Below are 14,869 nucleotides of genomic sequence, written 5' to 3'. Positions count from 1 at the left end.
CTGTATTCAATGTGTTATATAATACACCAAAGAGGTAATGATCATCGATTAGAACAGCATGAAAAGAAACACACAGCATAAATTTGTGTAGTTCACTCTCCTTCCAGCCTTTTGAGGTATAGTAATTTTGTGTTTTAAGGAATTTTCTGCCATAGTTTGCTTTTGTATTTTTAGTAAAATATTTGAAGTCTTGGATGGCCCTGGTTCTGTTTTGTTTTTGTAATCGGGAATGGTTAAAATTTGGACAAGTTGCAGGGAGTAAAATGTTTTTTTGCTTGACTTTGACTAACTTTCTAGAGCTCTGCAATCCTCCATGTTGGTGCAAAATGAGACTAAGATGATGCCAAAAGTGAAATTCCAAACATTTCATTGTGTCGGGTAAAGGAGGGTGACGGAGGGGTAAGGCTTATGGGAAGGGAACCTGGGTAACTCATTCTCGTTAAACGTCTAGTGCATGCCTTACTTACGCAATATTTTCAGTTTCGCTTTCTCCTCTGGTGGGGTGTAATGGCTAGAGAATTTAACTTTTTGAGTTGGCTAAAGTCTTGGTGGTTGAAGATAAAGCTGAATCTTGGTCAAGACGCTTTATCTCACCGTCCTGTAGTTATAATTGAATAATAATCATCCTTAAGCCCATATTGCCAGAATGGGTGATATTAGGGTCTCACCATATATTGTCTTTTAAGAGGACATGTCCTCATTAAGGATGTCTTCAGATATGTCCTCCAGATTTTTTAATTTTTAGGAAAATATTTTTTTTCTTTTATGTTTGTTCATTAAAACCTTGATTACCCACCAATTCAAGAAAGTCTCAGCGGTTTACATTCTATAAACAACTATTAGGGAATAAATAGGGCAGTGGGAGGTACACACCACACTCAAGATATAACTTCCAAAAATCACATATGCACAACTGATTGCTGGAGAGATATAGGTTCATCGGAACCCAGTATCGAAACATCCAACCGGATTTTAAAAGCCTGTTCAAAAACAAAATCTGCCTTAAGTAACGATTTAAAATGGGCAAATGATAGTTCAGTCCGCAGGTAAGGGGGCAAATCATTCCAAAGAAAAGGTGCTTGAAAAAAAAAAAAAGCTGAGTGGCGAGTAGATTCATAGTGGGCAAATTTAGGTGAAGGGACAACCAAGAGATCAGAATCCAAAGAATGGAGCTGACAAGTGGGAGTGTAGAGAATAGTCACAGTGGAGAGGTAAAGCATTCTCATCCCAGTCCTTGGGACGCACCCAGCCAATCCGTGAATATGCACGATGGATTTACATGTACTGCTTTCATTGTATAGGAATTGTGATATGTTTTTACCACCGTTGGTTATACTACTACTACTTATCATTTCTATAGCGCTACTAGACGTACACAGCGCTGTACACTTGAACATGAAGAGACAGTCCCTGCTCGACAGAGCTGACAATCTAATTAGGACAGACAAACAGGACAAATAAGGGATAAGGACAAAGAGTAGCAAGATTCCGGAATCCCAAAGACTACTACTACTACTTATCATTTCTATAGCGCTACTAGACGTACACAGCGCTGTACACTTGAACATGAAGAGACAGTTCCTGCTCGACAGAGCTTACAATCTAATTAGGACAAACAGGACAAATAAGGGATAAGGACAAAGAGTAGCAAGATTCCGTGCAGAATCTCAAAGAGTAGCAAGATTCCGGAATCCCACTGTAGCAACATTCTGTGCAGAATCCCAAAGAACAGCAAGATTCCGGAATCTCAAAGACTACTACTTATCATTTCTATAGCACTACTAGACGTACGCAGCGCTGTACACTTGAACATGAAGAGACAGTCCTTGCTCGACAGAGCTTACAATCTAATTAGGACAGACAAACAGGACAAACAAGAGATAAGGGAATATTAAAGTGAGGATGATAAAATAAGGGTTATCAAGGTTTATTAAGTACCAGTTGAATGTGTAAGTAAGCAGTTTCTGCAGAAGGACATAAATAACATGTCTGCATCCCCTCATGAATAAACCTTTACCATGCTCTGATAGCAGCCAAGCTCCCTTACTGAAAGGGGTGATAATTTATTTGTCATTTGATTCACTTTTTTAGTTGCTTAAAACATTTTCACCCTTCAGCAAGTAGAAGCACAGAGCATAAGTGATTTTATTTATCGAGCTGCAGCTCTCTGGGTGGTATCTTGTGGGAATGGATTTGTTTTCAGTAGGATATTGTGCTGCTTTCTTGGGTGCTGTATCTCAGGATTCTTCCTTCTTTAATACTGGGGATGGAATAAAAACACAGGTTATCCAGTACCTGTTGGCTTTTTTTAAAAATAGTTTTTTATTTTTTATTTTCTTCTCTAGTTTTGCTTCATCCTTCACTTTCACACTTAAGGTTTCATGATGAAGTGGAAGACTAGACTTTCTGTAGAGCTTGTGAGGTTTCACTGCCAGCCTGCAGGGGACTCATCTCTTGACGTGAACTTGAGACCTCCTACCAGTTGGTGTCAGTGTGCCTCACCAAGCAGGCTGGCCATCTCTGTTCACACCACGGCTACTGTTTCCTGCCAGTGGCTATCTTGTTGGAAAAAAACGAAGCAGATCGCAAAAATAAAACAGTAATTTATTATTAAAACCTGAAGTTATATATACATAAATAGCCCGACACAGGCCGTGTTTCGCCCGACAGGGCTGCTTCAGGGGCTCTACAACAATCCTTTACTCACAAGTTTAATTGATAATATTGGATATGTGCTGAGATGAACTGAAATTTCATACATAGGAGATCACTTTAGAAAAACAGCTCTATCAGAGATGCCAAAAGAGTATTGACACAACTTCAAACGATCAGTCTCTTATCTCTGAAATCGTGATATATAACTTCAGGTTTTAATAATAAATTACTGTTTTATTTTTGTGATCTGCTTCGTTTTTTTCCATCTTGGAGCTTGCAGACCGTTTGCCCTTGTGTTTTCTTAGTGGCTATCTTGTTCCTGTCTGGATTCATATATAAGCCTACTGTAGTCAGTGGTTAGTTTCCTTGCCAGAGCTTGGTCTGTATTACTTGGTATCATCATATGCATTGGCTGTCTGTCTTTTGTTGAATCCTGTTCATTTTGTTGTTCCTGCTTGATCTGCCCTAGACCCTACTGCAGGGGCATAGCCAGACTTCACGGTGGGAGGGGGGCCAGAGCCTGAGGTGGGGGTGCACATTTTAGTCTGCCAACCCGCCGCCTCACCTCCCCCCACCGCCTTGCCGCCAATACCTTTGCTGGCGGGGGTCCCCAACCCCCAACCCCCACCAGCCGAAGCTGCCTTCAGCGCCGGTCTCCTCGCCACTCCCCCCACTGCACCAAATACCTTTGCAGGAGTGGGTCCCCAACCCCTGCCAGCCGAAACCTTCTTCAGCGCCGGTCTCCAGTGCACCGCGTTCGCTGCCCTGTGCTTTCTTCCTCCTGACGTCCTGTGCACGCTCCTTTAAGTGAAAGTGAGCATGCTCAGTTTCACTTAAAGGAATGTGCAGGATGTTAGGAGGAAGAAAGCACAGGGCAGCGAATGTAGCGCACTGGAGACCGGCACTAAAGTAGGCTTCGGCTGGCAGGGGTGGGGGGCTTGAATGAAATAGGGGGGGCAAGCCCCCGTGGCCCCACCTAGCTACGCCACTGCCCTGCTGGACTCTGCTTTACTCCTGCCTTGCTCCTCATCAATGAGTGCTCTGTGCTTGTGTCTCTATTAGGATTCCTGTGTTTTATGGTTTTCCCTTTGGGTTCTGGATATGGACAGCAAAGAGCTGGTGACCACCAGCACCTGAGGACATGGCCTGAAAGGAAGGTAGTCGTTACAGGTGGAAGACCCTGCCCTGTCTTCCCCTGAATCCGGACACTGCACCCCACTCCTGGTTCTCCTTGACCAAGAAAAACCATCACAGAACTGATCAGTGTAGTATCCTTTTGCCCAGGGAGGTTTTATGATGGGAGACGGCATGACATCAAAACGTTGAAGCTGCCTCCCCCGCAGCCGCCATATTGTGTGATCCCAAACATTCTCAGGCACTATTGAAAACAATAGCAAACTTGTGAGGTTTATGTTTGCCTAAGTGTGTGTTTTTTTTTAAAAATAAATTTTACAGCTTTTGTTATTTATTTGAAGGCTTCCCATATGTAACCCAAGGTATTTTTTGTAACCTCTGGGGGGGGGGGGGGGCACAAGTAGGCCCCAAAGCTCAAGCAGAGCCAGGGCCTTTCTTAAAGCTGCCCCCTACAAAAAGTGAGCCTCCTGTAGCTCCAAAAACAAGTCTACCGCTCTGGAGCACCTACATACGTGGACTTCGGCTCATGCCCCAGGGCCCCCACAGAGGTAAAAAAAAGCCCACCTCTGGTTCCATATCGGAAGCTTTCAAATATTAAAAAAAAAAGAAAAAACACACACGTAGTCAGTCATAAACCTCACACGTTTTCTATTGTTTTCAATAGCATCTACCAATGTTTGGGATCACTCAACATGGTGGCAAGCTCCGCCCACTGGCTACAGCCCGCAGAATGGTCTAGATTGGCTCATGCCATCACCTGTCATAAAACCTCCTTGCTTTTGCTACTGGCTACTGGCCAGTAGTGTTTTTCCTCGCTGTCCTGGATTGGCCTATAGTGCTGCTTTTGTAGTATTGTTGACCGATCGGTGGCCATTGAAGTTGGGTCTTGGTGTTTTAGGCCTTTCAGCATGTTCATCACTTAGCCACGTGGAGGCTGAACTGACACCATTCCTGCATGTTTACTAGTGATATGTGTAGGGCAGAACATTTTTCATGCATTTTCAATTCATTTGGGCTTTTTTTCTTGATTTTTTCAGCTTCTGTTTTCACAGGTTCATTTTAATAATCATTTTCTATAGCGCTACTAGACGTACGCAGCGCTGTACACTGAACATGTAAGAGAGAATGCCTGCTTGACAGAGCTTTACAATCTATTCGGTGCAGACAAACAGGACAAATAAGGGAATTACATAATGTAAAGCAGACACGTGTACTGAACAAGTAAATAGGAGTTAAAAGCAGCCTGAAAAAGGTAGGCTTTTAGCCTAGATTTGAAGACGACCAAAGCTGGAGCTTGACGTACTGATTCAGGAAGACTGTTCCAAGCGTGTGGTGCGGTAAGGTAAAAGGAACAGAGTCTGGAGTTGGCAGTGGAGGAGAAGGGTACAGTTAAGAGAGATTTCCCCTCTCCAATCGGTTCAAAACTCTGCTGCCTGTCTCGTCTTCCGCCAAGGTCGCTTTACTCATACTACCCCTCTCCTCAAGTCGCTTCACTGGCTCCCTATCCGTTTTCGCATCCTGTTCAAACTTCTTCTACTAACCTATAAATGTACTCACTCTGCTGCTCCCCAGTATCTCTCCACACTCGTCTTTCCCTACACCCCTTCCCGTGCACTCCGCTCCATGGATAAATCCTTCTTATCTGTTCCCTTCTCCACTACTGCCAACTCCAGACTTCGCGCCTTCTGTCTCGCTGCACCCAACGCCTGGAATAAACTTCCTGAGCCCCTACGTCTTGCCCCTTCCTTGGCCACCTTTAAATCTAGACTGAAAGCCCACCTCTTTAACATTGCTTTTGACTCGTAACCACTTGTAACCACCTGCCTCCACCTACCCTCCTCCTTCCTGTACACAATAATTGATTTGATTTGCTTACTTTATTTTTTGTCTATTAGATTGTAAGCTCTTTGAGCAGGGACTGTCTTTCTTCTATGTTTGTGCAGCGCTGTGTATGCCTTGTAGCGCTATAGAAATGCTAAATAGTAGTAGTAGTAATTTACCCAACGAACGGAGTTCCCGGGGAGGAGGGTAGAGAGCGAGAAGAGTGGAGAGGAACTGAGGAGCTGCAGAGTAAATGCACTTGCACGTCAATAAGAGGAGTTTGAATTGTATGTGGAAACGGATAGGGTTCCAATGTAGTGACTTGTGGAGAGGGCTAACACGAGCGTAGCGACACTGGCGGAATATAAGTCGTGCTGCAGAATTTTGAACAGATTGAAGGGGAGAGCGATGGCTTAGTGGGAGACCTGCAAGAAGCAAGTTGCAGTAGTCTAAGCGAGTGGTGATAAGGGTGTGGATAAGGGTTTTGGATAGTGTGAACAGAAAATAAAATGAAAGCAAAAGTTGACGCGTCTAAATTAGTCTTTAAAACATTCGTATGTAAGGTTTTTCTTACCGGTGACTGTCTGCCATCTTTAGATGGTACATTGTACGTTCTCAGGCATTGAGCATCATGAACTGGTGAATGAATGGACAGATTTATGCCGCAAACCACCAAATGTTTGTGCTGCAAGGAATTGAAGCCTAGCTTTTTTTTTTTTCTTCTTCCTTCTTTTTCATTTGCAGCTTGATTCTTAAATACCAGAGAGATTTTCTTGTTAGGCTGAGTAATACCTATTCGCATACATGTAAGGGATGAACGAGATGTCAGTGCTCTGTTTCTTAAGATAGCTCTGCCCAAGAAGGCCAAACCGCCTCCCGTATTGTACACAGAGAAACCCTGTTATCTGCTGTGACAAAATGTAGAAGCTGAAGGTAGCAATTCTAATGTCACACCTCTGCAAACGACTGCTGCATTTAATTAGGCATTTGTTGAAATGTTGGCAGGCTACAGCCCCTGATGTCCTGCGACAGGCAAATATTTTTTCGGAATCAACCGCTGTTTGGTTTTGGGAGTTCAGCTTTTTTGTTGGACAGGTAGGTAAACATTATCCCCTGGATTTTATAGAAGGCGCGGTGAGTTGCGTGCGTTAAATCGGGCATGTGCCCGATTTACATGCGCACCTTATTTGAGTCACGAGGCAATCTGTGATTATTGGCGGATAACACTAATTGGCAGTAATTGGAATTTACACGCTCTTCTTTTTTAGGTGTATTCTATAAAGATGCGCACGTAAATTCTAACGCACGTAACTTAAAAGGGGGCGTGGCCACGGGAGGAGTGTGGGCGTGTCAGAGGCATTCCTCAAATTTACACGCATGCTTATAGAGTTCAGGAGAACATGCCTACATTTAGGTGCAGGTATTCAGCGGCATAAATGGCCACACCTAAATGCAGTTGCGTTCCCTGACCCTGTGCGCTATTTTGTAAACCGCACCATTTAAATTATTCCTACATCCTTCAGTGGGACACGTGGCTAATAACTTTGAGGAAGATTCTGTATAGGTCGCTCGGTGCTCCGTTTTTTGAGCAGATCAAAGATCCATGCGCAAAGTAATTGCATAAATTTGGTGATAATATGTGGCATTAGCAAGGACTTAATGTGTGGATTTGCACTGTGTCCTATTTTATAACAGGTACACCTGATTTTTTTGAAGACTCCTGATGAAGGCTTGATAGCCAAAACATGGCCCACGTTGGTTCCTTCTACCCAAGTCTAAGTGTCTTTACAAGAACAGATGTGCTTTCATTTGGGACTGTGAATGTGCTAATAAAGCTTTGTTTAATTTTATCCTGGAACAAACTCAGGTTTTGGCCACTTCCATTCATTTTTTTTTTTTAATATATTTTTTTTGTTTCCTTCTGTGGGAGTGTTTGTGTCTTCGCTCCTTTTGTTTTGCACCTAATTTTCATACCATGCAACTCCAAAGGGGTGTGGCCATGGGAGGGGCATGGACGGGTCAGGGGTGTGTCCAGGAATTAGGCACAGAGTTATAGAACACCTGTACATGCCAGGAGCGTAGCCAGACTTAGGCGGGAGGGGGGATATTAAGCCCCCCCCCCCACGCCGCCGACCCCCCCCCCCCCCCGGCGCCACCGCCACCAGCTTTGACCCCCCCCTGCCAACGACCCTCTTGACCCCCTCCCACCGCCAACCCGCCACCATCGCCTACCTTTGCTGGCGGGGGACCCCAACCCCCGCCAGCTGAGGTCCTCTTCTTTCGGCGCAAGGCTTCGTTCTGTTTCTGAGTCTGACATTCTGTACTACAATGATATCCATGAAAGAGATTTGCATGTACTGCCTTCACTGCATGCAGATCTGTCTCATTAATATTCATTGTGGATAACCTGAAAACCTGACTGGCTAGGGTGCCTCCAGGACCAGGTTTGGGAACCACTGGCTTACAGTACCCTATGCTGTTTATTAAAATGTTTTATTGTGAATTGTGTTGACATTGTGATATAGTATCAAATATTTGAACGTCTGTATCATATCACCCCTGTTTCTCCTTTCCTCCAGGGTATACATGCTCAGGTCAGCAAGTCTCTCCTCACACGTCTTGTAACGCAAATCCCATACCATTCTCGTAGCTTTTCTTTGCACCGCTTCAATTCTTTTTACATCCTTAACAAGATGCGGCCTCGAAAACTGAACACAATACTCCAGGTGGGGCCTCACCAACGACTTATACAGGAGTGTGGTCATTTTAAAGTTTTTTTTTTTCATATAAAATTTGTGCTCTTCCAATTGCCAATTGACCTCTTTTATGTATTCCTCAGTATCCATAACTACAACACCTATTCACATAAACGTGGAAACAGAAGTTCTAAGTACAACCTAAACATTAGATTCTCATATTGCAAAAACGTAGAAAAATGAAACCGTCTGCGGTACGCAAATTTTCATACAGCTCCCTGGAGACATAGACTCAATCATTGGCCCAAAAAACCTCTCTGTTTCCTCTCATTTCATAATGCAATACCGTCATTAAAAAAGAAGAAGCAAGTGGTTATGATAATAGACCAGAAATTTTGAATAATAAAATGAATATTATTATAGATGATTAATATCGAGATTATTGTTTTTCCCAGAATTCCGGGTATGACTCCTAAAGTTTTCCTCAGAAATATTTCCTCAATTATTACTTTAAAAGGAGTGAAGCCTGTGAAAACTGGGATTACTTTAATCAGTGGGATTTGAATTAGAGACTTAAGTATATGTATTGTTAAATAACTTCTGGTTTTTAAAAGAGAAAGAATGTAATCAGATGTATTATTTCTAACTAATATTGGACAATAAGTATGTTTTCAATGAAATGATTTGACTATACACCGTATTGGCCTTGAAGAAGCCAACCAGATGATCAATGTGGAATAATGAATTAGACGAGTAATATCTGGGGATAATCAGGTTAATGCCACGTTTTTTTTCTTTTTACTGTTTAATTGATCTCCTTATCTTGTTTCACTCTATTTAGTGGTCTAAGGAAGAGAATAGAATTCCTTGAAATAATTCCTACATTCACGGAGAGAGTAGTGGATGCTTGGAATGCCCTCCCACGGGAGGTGGTGGAAATGAAAACGGTAACAGAATTCAAACACGCTTGGGATAAACATAAAGGAATCCTGTTCAGAAGGAATGGATCCTAAGGAGCTTAGCCGAGATTGGGTGGCAGAGCCAGCCGGTGGTGGGAGGCGAGGATAGTGCTGGGCAGACTTATACGGTCTGTGCCAGAGCCAGTGGTGGGAGGCGGAGGCGGGGGTAGTGCTGGACAGACTTATACGGTCTGTGCCCTGAAGAGGACAGGTACAAATCAAAGTAGGGTATACACAAAAAGTAGCACATATGAGTTTGTCTTGTTGGGCAGACTGGATGGACCATGCAGGTCTTTTTCTGCCGTCATTTACTATGTTACTATGTTATATTACTTTCTCTGTATTTCCAGCAAGTTGTTTTATCGCTTGTAAAAATTTAAATGGTTATAAATAAAAAATTTTTAAAAAAAAGAAGAAATATTTCAATGTTTTTTGTAATATACATCCACAGGTGAAAAAAAGCAGCACACTTGTCTCATTCTTACTGCACTTCTCCGGACATTGAATATAGATGAAGTTACAGTTTTGTCTGGCTCGAAAGGTTATATACATTGTTTAGTCTGCTTCTTGTATCAGAGGTTGGAACCGAGGGAGGGGAAAGAGGCAGAGGGAGAAACGCCGTGGTCCAAAACTGGACAATAGGCAGTTATTATAATCCGTTCCAAACTTTTATGCAGATAGGGAACTTGGACATAGAAGGGGTGTTCTTGATCCTCAGTGGAACGTTTTATTCTGGAAATGCAGTTTTGAAGACAGCATTGATTGTTTAATCAGAATGTGGTCTCGTGAAGTCACGTCTGTTGTGTGAGTAATAGAACTCGAGCAAGGACACTGGGTGCCCTAGGCAAAATGTAAGATTTTGACAATTAAACTCAACAATCATGATGATCACACAGAAATCCCTTAAATATTCAGGTTACAGTATGTGCTGTTCATTGAGATTGGGTGGCAGTGGGAACCTTTCGTTTTGCGTAGACTACAGCTGCTCTCAAGAATCTGCCAGCCAGTGACTGCCCAGTCTTAAGAACTCAAGAATACACATACTGGGTCAGACCAATGGTCCATCCAGCCCAGTATCCTGCTTCCAACAGTGGCCAATTCAGAATCCCAAATAGTAGCAAGATTCATACTACTGATCACAGGGGCAAGCAGTGGCTTTCCCCATGCCTATCTCAATAGCAGATTATAGACTTTTCCTCCAGGAACTTGTCCAAAAATTTTTAAAAACAAGATACACTAACTACTGATACCATATCCTCTGGCAACGAGTTCCAGGGTTTAACTATTCACTGAGTGAAAAAATATTTCCTCCTATTCATTTTAAAAGTAGTACTATGTAATTTTCTTGAGTGTCCCTTAGCCTTTGTACTTTTTCAAAGAGCAAAAATCTCAACTTATGTTTACCCATTCTACACCACTCAGTATTTTGTAGACCTCTATCATATCCCCCCCCTCAGCTGTCTCTCTTCCAAGCTGAAGAGTCCTAACCTCTGAAGCCTTCCTCATATGAGAGGACTTCCATCCCCTTAATCATTCTGTCTGCCATTCTTTGAACCTTTAATAATTCTGCTATGTCTTTTTTAAGGTACTGTGACCAGAATCACACACAATACTCAAGGTGTGGTCACACCATGGAGCGATACAGAGACATTGCTGTCTGGATGTCTGAACACCACCTGAAATTAAATATGACCAAAACCAAGCTTCTCATTTTCCCCCCCAAACCCACCTCCCCGCTCCCCCCGGTTTTCTATTTCTGTTGATGGCTGTCTCATTCTCCCTGTCTCCTCAGCTCGAAACCTTGGGGTCATCTTTGACTCTTCTCTCTCCTTCTCTGCTCATATCCAGCAGATTGCCAAGACCTGTCGTTTCTTTCATTACAACAACCGTAAAATCCGCCCCTTTCTTTCCGAGCACTCTACCAAAACCCTCATCCACACCCTTGTCACCTCTCGTTTAGACTACTGCAATCTGCTTCTTGCTGGCCTCCCACTTAGTCACCTCTCCCCTCTCCAATCGGTTCAAAACTCTGCTGCCCGTCTCATCTTCCGCCAGGGTCGCTTTACTCATACTACCCCTCTCCTCAAGACCCTTCACTGGCTCCCTATCCGTTTTCGCATCCTGTTCAAACTTCTTCTACTAACCTATAAATGTACTCACTCTGCTGCTCCCCAGTATCTCTCCACACTCGTGCATCCCTACACCCCTTCCCGTGCACTCTGCTCCATGGATAAATCCTTCTTATCTGTTCCCTTCTCCACTACTGCCAACTCCAGACTTCGCGCCTTCTGTCTCGCTGCACCCTATGCCTGGAATAAACTTCCTGAGCCCCTACGTCTTGCCCCATCCTTGGCCACCTTTAAATCTAGACTGAAAGCCCACCTCTTTAACATTGCTTTTGACTCGTAACCACTTGTAACCACTCGCCTCCACCTACCCTCCTCTCTTCCTTCCCGTTCACATTAATTGATTTGATTTGCTTACTTTATTTATTTTTTGTCTATTAGATTGTAAGCTCTTTGAGCAGGGACTGTCTTTCTTCTATGTTTGTGCAGCGCTGCGTATGCCTTGTAGCGCTATAGAAATGCTAAATAGTAGTAGTAGTAGTATTATAATAATCTTTCTTATTTCCTAGCCCTTTTCTAATAATTCCCACCATTCTGTTTGTTTTTTTGGCCTGATATTCTCCACGATGACACCTAGATCTCTTTTCTTGGGTGCTGACTCCTAAGGTGGACCCTAGCATCAAATAACTATGATTTGGATTATCCTTCCCAGTGTGCATCACTTTGGTTTTGTCCACATTAAATTTCACGTGCTATTTGGATGCCTAGTCTTCCAGATTCCTAAGGTCTTCCTGCAATTTTTCACAGTCCGCATACATTTTAACAACTTTGAATAGTTTTTTTGTCGTTTCCATTTCCAGATCATTAATAAATATGTTAAATAGCACCGGTCCCAGTACAGATCCCTGGGCCATTCCACTATTCACCCTCCTCCACTGAGAGAATTGGTGATTTAACCTTACTCTCTGTTTTCTATCCATCAACCAATCCTTAATCCATAATACTACTAGTAATACTATTTGACATTTATAGAGCGCTACTAGGGTTACGCTGCGCTGTACAATAAACAAAGAATGACGGTGTCTGCTCAAAGGAGCTTACAATCCAGAGGACAAGACGGACAAGGAGAGCAGACAAGCAATAATTGGAGTAGACAATCAATAGTTGGAACAGTCTAGGTTACTAGGTACAATGTTAGATTCCGAAAGCGACATTGAAGAGGTGGGTGTTGAGTAGAGATTTGAAGATGGACAGTGAGGGTGCTTGGCGTATGGGCACAGGGAGTCTATTCCAGGCATAGGGTGAGGCGAGGCAGAAAGGGCGGAGCCTGGAATTGGCGGTGGTGGAGGAGGGTACCGAGAGGAGGGATTTGCCTTGTGATCGGAGGTTACGGGTAGGGGCGTATGGGGAGATGAGGGTGGAGAGGTAGTGAGGGGCTGCAGATTGAGAGCATTTGTAGGTTAGTAGGAGGCGCTTGAATTGTATGCGGTGTCTGATCGGAAGCCAGTGAAGAGACTTGACAAGGGGGGGTGATGTGCGCATAAAGGTTTTGGCGGAAGATGAGACGCGCAGCCGAGTTCTGAACGGATTGAAGGGGGGATAGATGGTTAAGTGGGAGGCCAGTGAGGAGCAGATTGCAGTAGTCAAGGCGAGAGGAAATGAGAGCGTGGATAAGAGTACGGGTGGTGTGTTCAGAGAGGAAGGGGCGAATTTTGTTGATGTTGTAGAGAAAGAAGCGACAGGTCTTGGCTGTCTGCTGGATATGGGCAGAGAAGGAGAGGGAAGAGTCGAAGATGACTCCGAGGTTGCGGGCAGATGAGACGGACTGCCTTCTACCCCATGGGTTTTTAACTTTCTCAGGAGTCTTTATCAGAAGCTTTCTGAAAATCTAGATACACTACATCAACCAGCTCACCTAACTGGTTGCCTAATGGTTGAGTTGACCCTGATAATAGCAACATCTCGGGCTAGTCAATAACTATTAATTCATAGTTTGCCATCCGTGGGAGACTCCGTTAAATAACTAGTGGTTTTTCACACTGTAAATGTCACTTTTTTAAAATCCTTGTTTTTGAAGTTGAGTGATGTGGTTTAACAGATAAGTCAACTTTGGTATCAAGAAAGTGTTCGGCTGAGTTTTAAAAAATGTACTCTGGAAATATATTCCAAATGCTTTGGTTGAATGAGGATCAATATGAGTCTCTTGTATCAGCACTCTGAATAAGGGTATTCAGTGATTCCACAGAATGCATTGTCTGTTCTGCTGCATAAACAGTGCATTGTCTTTGTTTCTGTTAAAATGCCCTTCCTGTCCCTGACAGAAGAGATGACATACAGTTACTGCAAATACAATAGGTGGCTGCTGTGAGACTCTGATTGCAAAGTGGTGATGGGAGTACATTGTGCTCTCGCTCCTGCCATGGTATGTTTGTATGAAATTAATTGCATTAGTTTTGACCTCTAGCCTATTATTCTGTAGATTGGTCAGTTTGAAGGTCCATTCACTATGTCGTCATTAATAGACGAAGGTTATATTTATTTATTTATTTATTTATTTTTTATTATATTTGTATCCCGCACTTTCCCACTAAAGCAGGCTCAATGGCGGCTTACACAGTAATAGGTAACACAGATTTTGTTGTATAAAGTAGGAAATTAAGTATACATAATAGAAGGATGGATGGGTAGTAAATGGATGGGTAGGTAGGTAGAAACAGGTGATAGAGAGAGGAGGTTAAGGTGGGAGATAGATTATTTATTTATTTATTTATTTGCATTTGTATCCCACATTTTCCCACCTATTTGCGGGCTCAGTGTGGCTTACAATACATTGTGAATGATGGAAGTGCAATTGGTTGCAGTACAATTCTGAGTTACATTGTGAAGAGTTATCGAAAACAAGGTAAATACAGTACCCTCATTTGGGGATGGAACAGCGGAGTATGTGGGAGTACAGTTGGTTGCAGTGCGCTTATAGGTTACATTAGGAAGAATTGTAAAAGACAGAGTAATTCGGGATATCATTCGGAATAGAAACAGCGGAATATAACAGTGGCGAGTTGAAAGGGGGACAAAACAGTATCGGGGGACATTAAGGTCTAATAATGTTATCTGTGGGTGGGGTTTTAGGATTGGTTGGAGTGCGGGAGAGGAGACTTCAAGAGAGAGTGTGTAGGTGCGTATTTATTAAATTGTATGGGTTTCATGTGTTTTGATCCTTGCCGTAGATTTTCTCGAAGAGATAAGTCTTCAGTGATTTGCGGAAGTCGGTCAGTTCGTGGATCGTTTTCAAGTTGCGTGGTAGTGTATTCCAGAGTTGTGTGCTCCTGTATGCGAAGGTCGATCCATGCAGTGCTTTGTATTTTATGCCTTTGCACTTAGGGAAATGGAGATTGAGGAAGGTTCAGGACGATCTTTTAGCGTTTCTGGGTGGCAGGTCTATTAAATCAGACATGTATGCAGGGGCTTCGCCGTGAATGATTTTGTGGACTAAAGTGCATACTTTAAAAGTGATGTGTTCCTTGAGTGGTAGCCAGTG

At 43.1% G+C, this 14,869-nt stretch overlaps 1 protein-coding gene across 2 annotated transcripts in view; it reads left to right on the top strand.

The window, feature by feature from the left end:
• Window positions 1–14,869, top strand: part of PRKCA (protein kinase C alpha) — a 611,673-nt gene that overhangs the window by 120,043 nt on the left and 476,761 nt on the right. The window lies entirely within an intron of this gene.

Source organism: Microcaecilia unicolor, chromosome 6 (assembly GCF_901765095.1).
Source record: "Microcaecilia unicolor chromosome 6, aMicUni1.1, whole genome shotgun sequence".
NCBI classification, from domain to species: Eukaryota; Metazoa; Chordata; class Amphibia; order Gymnophiona; family Siphonopidae; genus Microcaecilia; species Microcaecilia unicolor.
Note: the sequence above shows the minus strand (reverse complement) of the source record. Positions and strands in the feature narration are given on the sequence as shown.